The 12,021-nt window shown below is 42.0% G+C and overlaps 1 protein-coding gene across 3 annotated transcripts in view; it reads right to left on the reverse strand.

The window, feature by feature from the left end:
* Window positions 1–12,021, reverse strand: part of SMAD1 (SMAD family member 1) — a 54,408-nt gene that overhangs the window by 37,540 nt on the left and 4,847 nt on the right. Inside the window, exon 1 of one of the 3 annotated variants that reach the window (XM_014950079.1) lies at window positions 11,947–12,011. The exons of the other annotated variants lie outside the window; for them this stretch is intronic. The gene's annotated coding sequence lies outside the window, so the exon portion shown is untranslated. Of the gene's footprint in view, window positions 1–11,946; window positions 12,012–12,021 lie in introns of those variants that run through there. 3 annotated transcript variants of the gene reach the window in all.

Below are 12,021 nucleotides of genomic sequence, written 5' to 3' on the forward strand. Positions count from 1 at the left end.
CCCAAGCGAAAGACAACAAAATCCGAGCAGGAAAAATTACTTATTCACTAATAAAAGTATTAATAGGTAAAGCCTCAGTAGAGCAGAATAAACTGATGAAACTTAAACCCAAAAAGGAAAGCTGTTAAAATAAGTAATTAAATCTTTTCCCCGATTAGTCCCCCACCCACCATTTATGCACCTGAATTAAAAATAACCCTCTTCTGTTTGCCAATACTGAAGACATTTCAATGCATTTCATGAGATGCACGTCTTACTTTTCTGAAAAGGATTCCTCTAGCTTTCCTCTTTTTTGTCTTATTTGCAAAAACTAAGAGGGCTGGTTTTGCCTTTAAATGACCTTTAATACACTGTATCTTTATCAGGTCTCTATAATGTCAAGAGCCAGAGTGAAAGGTATAGGTTAAATTTCATGAAGTGTCCTTCAACACCATTCTGAACAGACAAAGCGTTTGAAGACGATACAGCTTTCCAAGCCAAGTTTACACAGCCCAGAAACAAACATGAAGACTCGCCAGATTTCCACTGTCCAGTGAAACATGGTTTAACTCCAGCATGCCATTAGTGACCTTCTGAAAACTGGGACTGGACTACAAAGGCATTTAGACTGTCTTTTTCTTTTACAAATATTTTCAGCCAGACAATCACTCTATGGAGCCAAAGGAACAACTCTTGGTTCAACTGAAGACCAGGCATTAAGAGCACCAGCTTTCCCCTGAACCAGCAGGCACACTTGGAACAGGTATCACACGTTATCGTGGTTGGAAGGCAACAACCTTCCAGACAACAGCTGGGTTCACCAATGAAGTCTAAAAGCTCCATTCTCAGGAGCATTTTAATCCAAAGAAGTCTACTGTCTGCCAGTAAATTGGCTATCAGTGCAATTTTTCTCCTTCCATACCTAAGCCTGTAAAACCTTGTCAGCGAAGGAGTACTATCACGGAGGCTGCTGCTCAGGAGAAACATTTCCTTTGGGCAAGCCCTTTCTTCACGTCAAGCCTTACCTTCTCCTAGCTAAAAGGTGGAGAACAAGACTGTTGAAGGCTACCGGCTGAGAAACAAGTATTAGACAAAGAAAGCCACAGGGGTGATTGTTGGGACAAAAGGTTTGCTGGCAGGATGGCACCAAGACAGCCCTGTGAGAGCACATGCCATTAGAATCATAGGATCATCTGGGTTGGAAGGGACCTTCAAGATTATCCAGTCCAACCATCAACCTAACTCTGACAAAAAAAAAATAAAATATCTGTGAACCATATTCCCCAGCACCATGTCAACCCATGTTACCACAGGCAACATCTTCACACCATGGAGGAAGAGGGCATTAAGTCATTTGGCCAGAGGCAGCTTGCCCTGAGCAGGATCTGATGACCACTGTGGTGAGGAGACAGAGGGCAAAGGGACCGGGGCTGAGAAGAGAGCACACCACAGCCAAGGAAAGTGCCAAACTACTGCTGACAGTGAACGGCTGGGGACAGACACAGAAGTCACAGATGGACCTTCCACCTCCTAAAAGCACGAAAGGAGGGCGCTCTCATATGTAAGTATTCAGAGAGATATCAAAAAAAAAAAAAAAAAAGAAAACTGCAGGATGAGGCAAAAGCAGCTGCCCCAGCCCCGCGCCAGAACATCTGCAGAATCTCACGTCAAACCCTTCTCTCATATTCCCGAGATCAAGGCTTCGGAGGGCTGTGTATGAAGGCTTCAACCCACAGATAGGAACTGATAGTTCATACAGCACTTGGCAACCTTGCCTGAAAGGAAGTGGGAGATATCCTCCTACACTGCTTACCGGGAATACGGAAGTTTTACAACAGGAGAAAATGGCTGTAATCTATCTATCTGATCCCCCGGTTATCTGTAAGCTTTTTATGATTCTGGAAGAGGAATCAAGCCACGTAAAGAATTACTCAGTAACCTCTCCTTATCTGCGAGCTGTTTTTATTAACACAGCCTATGTGATTCAGTATATGGAATTAATGCAACTTATTATTCACTCCACCGTAACTTTCCAAGACCAGTTTAAAGTTTCAAAATTGGGGTTTTTCAAAGCTGTGGGACTGCAACCTGACAGCTGAGACACCAAAAGACAGCATTTCCTGACCGCCAACACGCTCGGCAGGGTCAGCAGCAGGCTAGCTACAACAGCCATAATGCTTCCCAAATTTTCGAGGGCTGCCAGCTACCGAATAAACAGTCGTAGCTGTCCTAGCACAGAGGACACTCCGAGCCCCAAATACGTCATGAAGTGGGACTGCAAGGATGAACTTCCAGGACTTGCAGCTTTCCAAGGCTACTTACTTCTAGGCTGAAAGCTAGCACACAAAAACAGCACACAAAGATTTAAGGCTCCTTGTCTTCAAGATGAAAATCTAGATTAATTCCAGGGCTGGAAACCAGTACTCCCCAGTTCCCGAGATAATAAACCTTTAGGTACAAACAACCCTGGAAGATTGAGAGCCCTCATGTCCCAAAGTCAGGGGAGGAAAGAAGCTAGGCAAAGGTGTGCTGGAAACCTGCCTGCATTCAGAAATACAAGACAAAAAGCAGCTTGCCACCAACGCTCCCAGTTCTCAGCTGCTCCCAGTTCACAAACCACAGGAGACGCATCGGGTCTGACCATGAGCAAGAGTTACAGCTGATAAACTAGTGGGGACAAGGGCAAAGGGTACAGTTCTCCAGCAAACTGTACTAAATAGCCCTGGAGTGCTTATGCCAGTTATGTTAGATGATGTTTTCCACACAGAAAAAAATGTCAAAGAAGCCTGTAGGCAAGCCAGAGGAAAAAAAATACTATGGTTGGGCTCCCAAGGGTCTGGATAGTTCCTTGGCATAGTAGAAGGCTACAAGGAAATTCAGCAAGAACCTCTCTCCAGCACTGCCACTAGGGAAAATACCTAAAGTTTATATTCTACGTTTGTAGATAGTCTAAGTCCTTGAAGTTAAGAAGTATATTAGAAAGATGTAACATTTGATAATATTAAATAGCCAGCAGAAGTAAAAAAAAAAAAGGTGGGGTTTAAACACATTTACCATATACCATTAAAAGAAGCTTCTTTTGAGAAAAGTGGATTGAAAGCTGAAAATTTCAAAATTACTTATGCAGTGGTGCAGAACCCAGGAAAGTGACAAGCAGTGACTTCGCTTACAGCACATGTCATCTTCAGGTGCCCTAATTGTCTTTACTGGCAGCTGTTTCTGGTAACAGCAGCTTGCTTTTAGAAGAAGGGGTTTTAACAGATTTAATATTTAGCCTTTTCTCTACAGTTTCTTGATAACGCTGCTAACAGTACCTGGTCTGCCAGCTGTTTCAAGTTATTCAACCCCCTAAAAAGTAAAAGAAAGTTTCTACTGCTAAGCAGTGAAACTCAGAGGACATTCTGTTCCCCATGAGGAAAAACATGTGTCCTGCCTCACACAGAACATGCCCTAGATGTGCTCCGCTCATACAATTGCATTAAACTAGAAAAACATTTCTAACATAGCTTGCAGTTTGTACCAGCAAAACAGCATTTGACCAGAAAAGCTTGTTTAAGCGTTCCTCCGCATCCATCCTTCCCTCACCCCCCATAAAATATGCTGTATCATTAATCACTATCGTTTCGCTGCCAATAGAACTACACTGGGGCTTTGTGACTGACGTAACTGTTGGCAGTATAACCTCACCATGCTAATCACCAACATAAGTATCTGGGAAAAAAAAAAAAGAACCAACCCTGTAAATTAGACCTTTCCTTGGCAAGGATATTAAGGAAGTCTTCATCTGGGAGTACCGTAGTACTCGTTTATAACTGGCTACCTCCAACAGCTGCCTTGGGCCAGCAAGGTCAGGGGTCCGCAAGCAGATGAGCAGCTCCAACAGCTTGCTCCCACCCCAAGAGAAAAGGTTTGCCTTTTACTCCTTTGTGCCAGCTTTGGTGCTCCAACATACCTTCCACCCTGCTTACAGTCTGTCCACTGATCCACCTTCCTAACCTGGCAAAAACAACAACAAAAAAAGAAATGTTCTGCAGAACAGCTGGATCGGCTTAGAGCAGGATGAGCATCAAAGTCCCCCAGCCAGCACACGCTAACAAATCTGTGGCTGGGCTTGAGAGGAACCAAACTGTTAAGAGTTCTCTCCATCTTGTGGAGCTGCCACCATCCCCCCTATCCCCCCCCCAATTTTAAATGATATCCAGAACAAAGATTAGCTCGCACTCAGACGTGAGTACTTCAGTCAATTTGCAAAACCTCATCTCATCCCCAGAGCAACGAGCTCTGCCCAAGCTGGTTCCAAACAACCAAACACTCTAGCAAGCTCTTCAACCCCCCTCTGCTCTAGGTAACTAGACAGCAAAATTCACAAAGAAAAAGAAAAGTAATTTCATACCCATCTGCCCCAAAATACCACACGCTACAGAGTTTTAAGCTGAGAGTATTTATAAAGTATTTTCCAGACAGACTCTAATACAACACATTACAGAAACTGTAATTACATTATCTTTTTAGGTTAATAAAGACAAAGCCTTTTCCTTTGGCTACTACATCCAAATGGAAGCACTTAACACTGACACCAGCTAGCATGAATAATAAAGGGCCTGTTATTAAGTACAGGAGACTTGTAAAGCCAGCAGCAGGCAGAAATGCAGAACAGGAAACTGTAATAGCCAGGATGGCTACCTGTATGTAAGCCAGGTTTTCCCAGACATTCAGCATGGTCAAAACTCACATTTTTCAACATAGTATAGTTTGTCACTGCATTCACCAGGTAATTAGCAGAACAGGCATAAACAATGCTAAGAGGACAGACCAAGAGACTGTGTGAAGGGAGATGAAACTCTGGTCCTGAACGCTGGAGATTCATGGTGAGACCTCAGTAAAGCCACATGAGTTGAGCCTCTGTCTCCCTCATCTCCCTCTTCCCTCCCTGTGCAGGGAAGCACACATTTTAGATGTGTTTGAGATTCCTGAAAGACTACACATTTGAAATTAAACCAGTGTAATCTCATTATGCATTTAGCAATCCCTGAAGCCATCACGTACATGTTGTCAGGTCTATGAGAAGGCCCAGGTAAATTTCAAATCTACTTGCATCGCTGTTGTGACAAAACAGTTACACCGTTGTCATACAACAGGAAAAAAAGAAACCATCTGGACATGGTCCTGGGCAACCTAGGTGGCCAGGCCGTTGGACCAGATGACCTCCAGACATTCCTTCCAATCTCAACCATCCTGGGATTCTGTTAAGTTCTCAAAACAACCAGTGAAACTTGGGGAAAGTTTCTGAGAGCCCTCTTTCCACCGCCTCAGGAAATACAGCTCGTTACCAAGCCACATATTTTGTCCCTCAACATGTCAGCTGAATGAAAGTACTTACTAGTAAGAGAAATGAGAGACAGGAAGGACATTGCATTAATTCCTCCCAGCTCAATATCCAAATGAAACCCAACAGATACAAAGGTGAAATACGTTGGTAGAATAAAGGCAAATATGCAACTCACTAACAGCATCTGACCAAACAGCAGATGCTCCCTCCTCCCATCACTCTCAGAAACGCATTTAAGTGGAAGCCACAATTTGTTGCAACATGATTCTCCAGCTATTAACTTCATCTTTAACCAAAACTGATTTTATGCTTTTAAGCATTTAAGTATTTATATATAAATAGCTATTACATACACACACCTTGATAGATTTACAGGCTCTTCTCAACTATATATAGGCTTAGTTTACCTTTATCTGATCCAAATAACATTCACTGCTGTTGAAAGTTAAATTAATTTAGGCATTCATATGTGCACATGAACATAGAGCATACCTATGAAGTGTGAGTATTACTACATATATACCAGCATAAAAATAAGGTATATTTAAGAGTCTCATGCCCTGGTTTCATCACACTACGCCAAACAGAATGCTGCTATTACTGTCAATGCCTTAAAATGCTTAAATCAGAAGGCTGAAACCATTTATAAGAAAAAATATCGTCAGTAAACCAGTCTTTCATGTAAACACAGAAGAATGAGATACAAATTCCCAGTATGGAACAAAGTGAGGAAGAAAAGCAAGCAAAAGTATCATCAACTATGGTCACCGCTTGGTTGCCCCAGGCAACCCGACCATCAAGGATTCTCTGAATTCATAAAAAAACCTTTCTGACCTGCTACAGAAGTGTCAAGTGTTAGTTCTGCGTGAACACAGGCTTTTTTGCTGTCACCTACCTAGACAAGCTTTTAAACATGTACATCAGTCCTGGAACCTCTGTAGAAGAAACTCCATTACACTGTAACTCCTGAAATCCAACCTCTACTCACACACACACAAAAAAATAAATCTGTATTAAGAAGATACATTTTCAGCTTCCACTCTAACAGTAGCTCTCAGTAGTGAAAGAAAAGTCCATCAGTCAAAGCTGGAGGGCAGACGTGATTCTTCCACCCACACTGGGGACAGAAGCAAGGAGACAGTGGAAAACTCCTGTGATTCTGTCTATAATCACTTTAGCACTGTAAAAAATTTGTAACGGCTTCCAAGTTACCCAACATTGGATTGACAGTCCATAGATCGCTCTGATGTGGATTGGCATTTTAATGATTTTAGTGACACAGACTTGCAAGTTAAATACTTCTGAATACCATTAAGTGCTATAATTCAGACTGTCTATACTGACTTATTCAGACAGTCTCATCTGCTGCCATGTTGGGAAGAGCACTCCTCTTATAAGCTCAGAAATATGAAATAATGCTTCAGAAATTACTGGTGAACCACATTAATGATCTGCTTACATGCCAAGTCAACATAATAGTTGCCTTTGGATGATACTGCTTTGAACAGTGCCTAAATAGAATGACTTCTATAAAGGCATGTTTAAAAATAATTTGTTTTCCTCCTTGTACTCCAGACTTCGCCTGTGCATGACAGGGAGAGGGTGGGAGAAGAACAAAATGAGAAAGACTGGTGACATCTACGCTGATATCACTCTCCCAAGTGGACACTCCACATCAAAATAAAAGTGACACAGAGTCCAGAACAATTACAGAGCTAGGTTAGAATGACTGGATTGTGCAAGTGTCCAGAATAACTGTACTGGTCAGGTTCCCTGCATTGGCAGGTCTAGAGGAAAAATAAACACCAAAAAAACAAAGCTTCAACTCTTGATCTAAACTCAGCTTCTACACAATGTCCCAAGATACAGCACTCGCAAGAAGAGTACAATTGAGTAAAGGAATACATACTTGCAGAAAACCTTTGGTAATTTAATGACAGCTCAACCCAGCAGCTGTGTCACACACAGTACAGTTATTGGGGGGCAACACCTCCACGGTACACGACACACATCTTCCTCCTTCTCCAAAATAAAATAATAATAATATTAATAATAAAGGACCCATCTACGCAACTCAGCAGAGTTCAGCCTTACTTGCACTGAATAGTTGCCTTCACACAGTCTAATTAGACATAGCGTGCTCGATTTTTGTTCCTATTTAACTCTGAGGCACTTCCAAAGCCAACACATAAAACCGAAGCAGGGAGAGCTCCTGTAAAATCTGGGTTCATCCTGGAAAATGCTTCAAGTTCCTTAAAATCAGCCCGTTTATTTTACGAAATTTTTGGCTTCTCTATCCTGTTAAAAAACAAAGCCACCCCCCCACCTCAAATACACACAAACTGGAAAAGCCTCTGTAATGCAAATGAACATTTGTCCCAGGAGGAGGATAGGGATCTTTGTGGCAGCCATTAGCAACCAAGAGTGTCCTTCTCCTCACCCCTGAATCCACCCTCCCCAAAGCCCTTCACAAAAGGCCCAATCTGACATTTTCTCTGGTTGTTTTCAATCTTGAAGAATAGCAACATTCTAATGGAAATAGTTATACAACAGCCCGCAGGGATACAACTCTACCAATTAAAAAGTATCAACTTAAAATAATTTCTTGCCCATCCCAAGCAGAATCTGCTGTTCTAAGATCAAAATCCTCTATGTTGTTCTAAAGTTACGCCATTGTAGCTCGAGCAAAAAAGCTAAAGAAGTGCAAGACGCCGGTGTAGACGAGCCTTTAAGTCACCAGCACTTCAAGCCAAGCTTGCCAATTTGGTGTTTATGTTTTAAACTTGAATTTTCTGTTCAGTAAGCTTCAAAAGCAAACTTCCAGGAACTGCAGATCATCTTTATTAAGACTTACATACTCAATTTTTGGAGACACTACTATACACAGAAGAAAGGCCGATGGAAGAATACTAGTCTGCTAGACTAGAGGGAAACAAGTGAAGTTTTAATGGGCAGAACGGACCTTTCCCTGCTCTGAAAGCACAGCTGGGTGAGTCTGTCATCAAAACTTATACCAGAAGTTAAAAAAATAAAATTAAAAAAAAAACCAAAACCCCACAAACATTAGTAGAATCTCTTCATTAACCATAAAGCAATTTGTGAAATACGATTTTCATTTTCACAGATTTTATGGCTCTCTCTTCAATAAGGTAGCTTCGTTTATTCATCTGCATCCACACAGCAGAAAAGAGCTCCATGTTCACATTTTATAAGACACTGCACCCAAAAGAGAGGGTTAATTCTTTTATCTGCCACTCTGAAAGCACCTTTAGTTAAAGCACATCCTGTTGAGATGCAACTGAACCTGGGAGGCTAATGGCTTTCTCACCACTAGTGACCATTTATGTTCTCCGCTTCTCTTCTGTCCCTCAAAATGATTTTTTTAGTTACATTTGTGACTAAAAATAAGAGCTGTTTCTCTCTGGGCTGGGAGAAGCTCAGGAGACGCAGCACAGGGTTCCCACCGATTCAGGTATGAAGAGTTGGTTTAACCACATGCAAAACCCTCAAATCACCGAGGAGCACACTGACTAGCAGAGAGAAGAAAATGGAGTTTTAGCAGGATTTTCCCGAAATACTTCATAGTGATTTTATCAGCACAAACAGCAAGACCTAAGATGTTTAGTATATAATAAATCTGTGGCATGCTACTTTCTAAGCTACTTAGAGCAGAAACATGAATCTGAAGCCACAGCTGCCTTCACTAAGAAAAGTAGTGACCTGTGCCAAACCATATTCAAAATTACAGTGTCTTGTTCTACAATAAGTTTGGTCATATAGTTAAAGATACGCCTAATATGCTCTGTCTTATACAAGAAATCCAATCTGCAGGAACGTTTCAAGAGGCAGTTGCAAACTTTAGTAGGATAAAAACACTATGGGAAGGTAAAAAAGCCCAAACAATTAGCTTGTTTGCCTGTTTGTCCTTTTGATATCTGAGAGCACAGTTTGCAGGTAAAGTCTAGCTGATTTTGAGGCTTGAGAAAGGATATATAAAAATCAGAGATTCACTCACAACCACCTCCCCCCCCACACACACACCTCCAAGCTGCACATACCTTCCTTCATCTGTTTCAGTTGCTAATGACTGCAAGAAGGAGGTTAAGAGTCAACCTAAATTGGTTCAGCATTTATTCTTCACGGGGCCACAAGCTTTAATTTCAGCTACTCTTTGCATAACTTAAATAATAAACACGGTGCTGTCTTTATTTGATTCTTAAACCACCCGTATCTGAAGTACAATGGGACATGTCACAGACACTTGCTTCACTGCCCTCATAATATGGTTTAATTATGATGACTGAACTAACGGGCTCACATCACAGACTTTTACAGGTTGACCCTGTGTCATCCTGATGTATCATTTTGCACCAGTTCAGTGCTGTAAATCAATTTAAGATCTCCAGCAGGTTGAAAAGGCTGGTAATGATGCTTTCTCTGCAGTCTCTGGGGACTCCACATTATACACAACTTACATTATTTATAAAGCTGAGATGATGCCTCCATTAGGCTTGTAAGACTACTCAAATAAGCTTTTATTTTACACACACAACTTGGGCTTCGTACAGCAGAACACTGGCTATATGTAATATGCAGTGCATTCAGGCTTCATTTTAAAAAATGCCACAAAAAAAAAGCCACAACCCCTTCATTTTTTAAATTTAAATCTTTATACCAAGAGCAAAGAAACTCATAATTTAATCTGAGTTATTTCCCAATATTCAAAAACACAAGTAGCACTTTTATTAACCTTTGTATTCCTTTTCTTTACGTTCAACTCTTTACTTTGTGTTCAAACTACAGAGGGAAAGCAAACACTAAACTCATCAGCTTTCAAACAATTGATTTGATAGTTAATATTTATACAGAAACAGAAAGATGTCCATCTGTTTATTCAGTCACTTTTCTCAATCGTATTGGATCATCACATCTTCAAGGGTACACAAAGAGGCAGGCAGAACAAGACAGAGTAGGAAAAAATGTATTTGATTACATACCCAATGGTTGATGGGGTCAAAACCAAAGCAAGGACAAATCCCTACCCTTAGGGTAACCTGATCATGCCTTGAACCGATCCTCTCCGGTAGCTGTGGAAAGCTTCTGGATCACTCAAACCAAGGGAAATTTCTCTCAAGCGCCTACTTACAGTCTGAAATGCAAGATTTCATCCCTAAGACCAAAGCAAGAACTTCAAAAGGGGCTAGATATCTTTCATTTTCATACCGACGCTCTTCCAGTCACAGCAAAGAAGCAAGCACTCAAAACGTGCACTAAAATCCAAGGAGAACCTCTGAAAAGCTTCACGGCACCGCTCTCCGGTTCAATGGAAAAATAAAATGAGTATTAATCAGTCGCAACTAACAGACTCATCTCCCATAATTCAGCAGAGTAATTACTGACAAGTAAAAGAAAAAAAATTAAGTCAGTGTTAATACCTCAGGTTCCCTCACATGATTTGCTCCTGCTGTTTGACAGGACAAGGTGCCGACAGTTAGCCACATGAAGACTCACAGATTTACAGGCACAGACGCCTGCAAAGAAAAGCAGTCTCTGTGGACTGGGGCAGCTTCAGTTTTTATTCTTGAACCCTGCCTAAAAATACATACAACTATTCGGGGGAAAAAAACAACCAACCAACCAAACTTTTCTCTTTTTGACTCCTCTGGGTGCAGAAGAGACGTGAACTATCAGCTAGGACATGTTTGAAATAGAGCTTTTCCCTAAGCATGTTAGTTTCAAGATGCTGTATCTTTGAACCCTGGCACCCATTAAACACTGACATGTTTCATGCAATGATCTTTTCCATTTGCTTCTATCTGAAACACACAGCTACTTCTACTCTTCCCAACCTGCATCTAACAATACTTCTTCCCCACAGAAAACTGTTACCTTTTTTACCTGCAGTAAGTATAATTTTTTCCTAAAATACACCAAAATAAAGATTATTTTTTTTTTTGGAATAAGCTCCAATTATTCAGACACAGTAAAAGCAAACTGTTAAGGTCAGACCACAGACCTTCTTCAGATTGATCTACTAACAAAAGAGCAAGCGCAGCAACCCCTTCCTCAGTCAGAACTCCCACTGACTTCAGTTTATAATAAAAAAAAAAAAGTCAGGATTTGGCCCAGATCCTTTCGAATGCATGACTGAATATTTCCACACCAGTAAATTTTAATAAGCTTTAAAGATCTATATTCGGGATAAGATTATATGGCTGTAGAGCCCAGGTATATGAAGGAACTACACTGAGGAGGAGAAAATCTCATGCACCTAAAGCTTCTAGTAGGAAGGAGGGGAAAAAAAAAATAAATTAAGTGAACTTTCCTTGACCTCTAAGCAGAGATTTGTCATTAAAAAGAAAGAAAGGAGGCGAAGGGGGCTGCGGAGAGAAAAGGGGAGGAGGGGGAGAACCCGGTATGAAACGGAGAGGGATACGGCTGGGCCGAGGGAGAGGGTGAAGGGCTTTTCTCCCCCAAAAAATCCCCAAAAGAGGGCACTTGCCCCGTCCCGGCCGGGTCCCCCCCACTCCGCGGGGCGCACAATGGGGACGGGCGGCGGCTGCGGCGCGGAGCCTCGGCGGGGCTGAGGAGGAGGAGGAGGAGGAGGAGGGCTTCCCGGGGCCCGACGCGGCACCTACCCAACAAACTTCCAGCCGGCAGCGGCCGAGCCGGGAAACGGCCCCGGGGCTGCCGGAGGCACGCCATCATGCCGG

This window comes from Calidris pugnax, unplaced genomic scaffold (assembly GCF_001431845.1).
Source record: "Calidris pugnax isolate Ruff unplaced genomic scaffold, ASM143184v1 scaffold42, whole genome shotgun sequence".
NCBI lineage: Eukaryota > Metazoa > Chordata > Aves > Charadriiformes > Scolopacidae > Calidris > Calidris pugnax.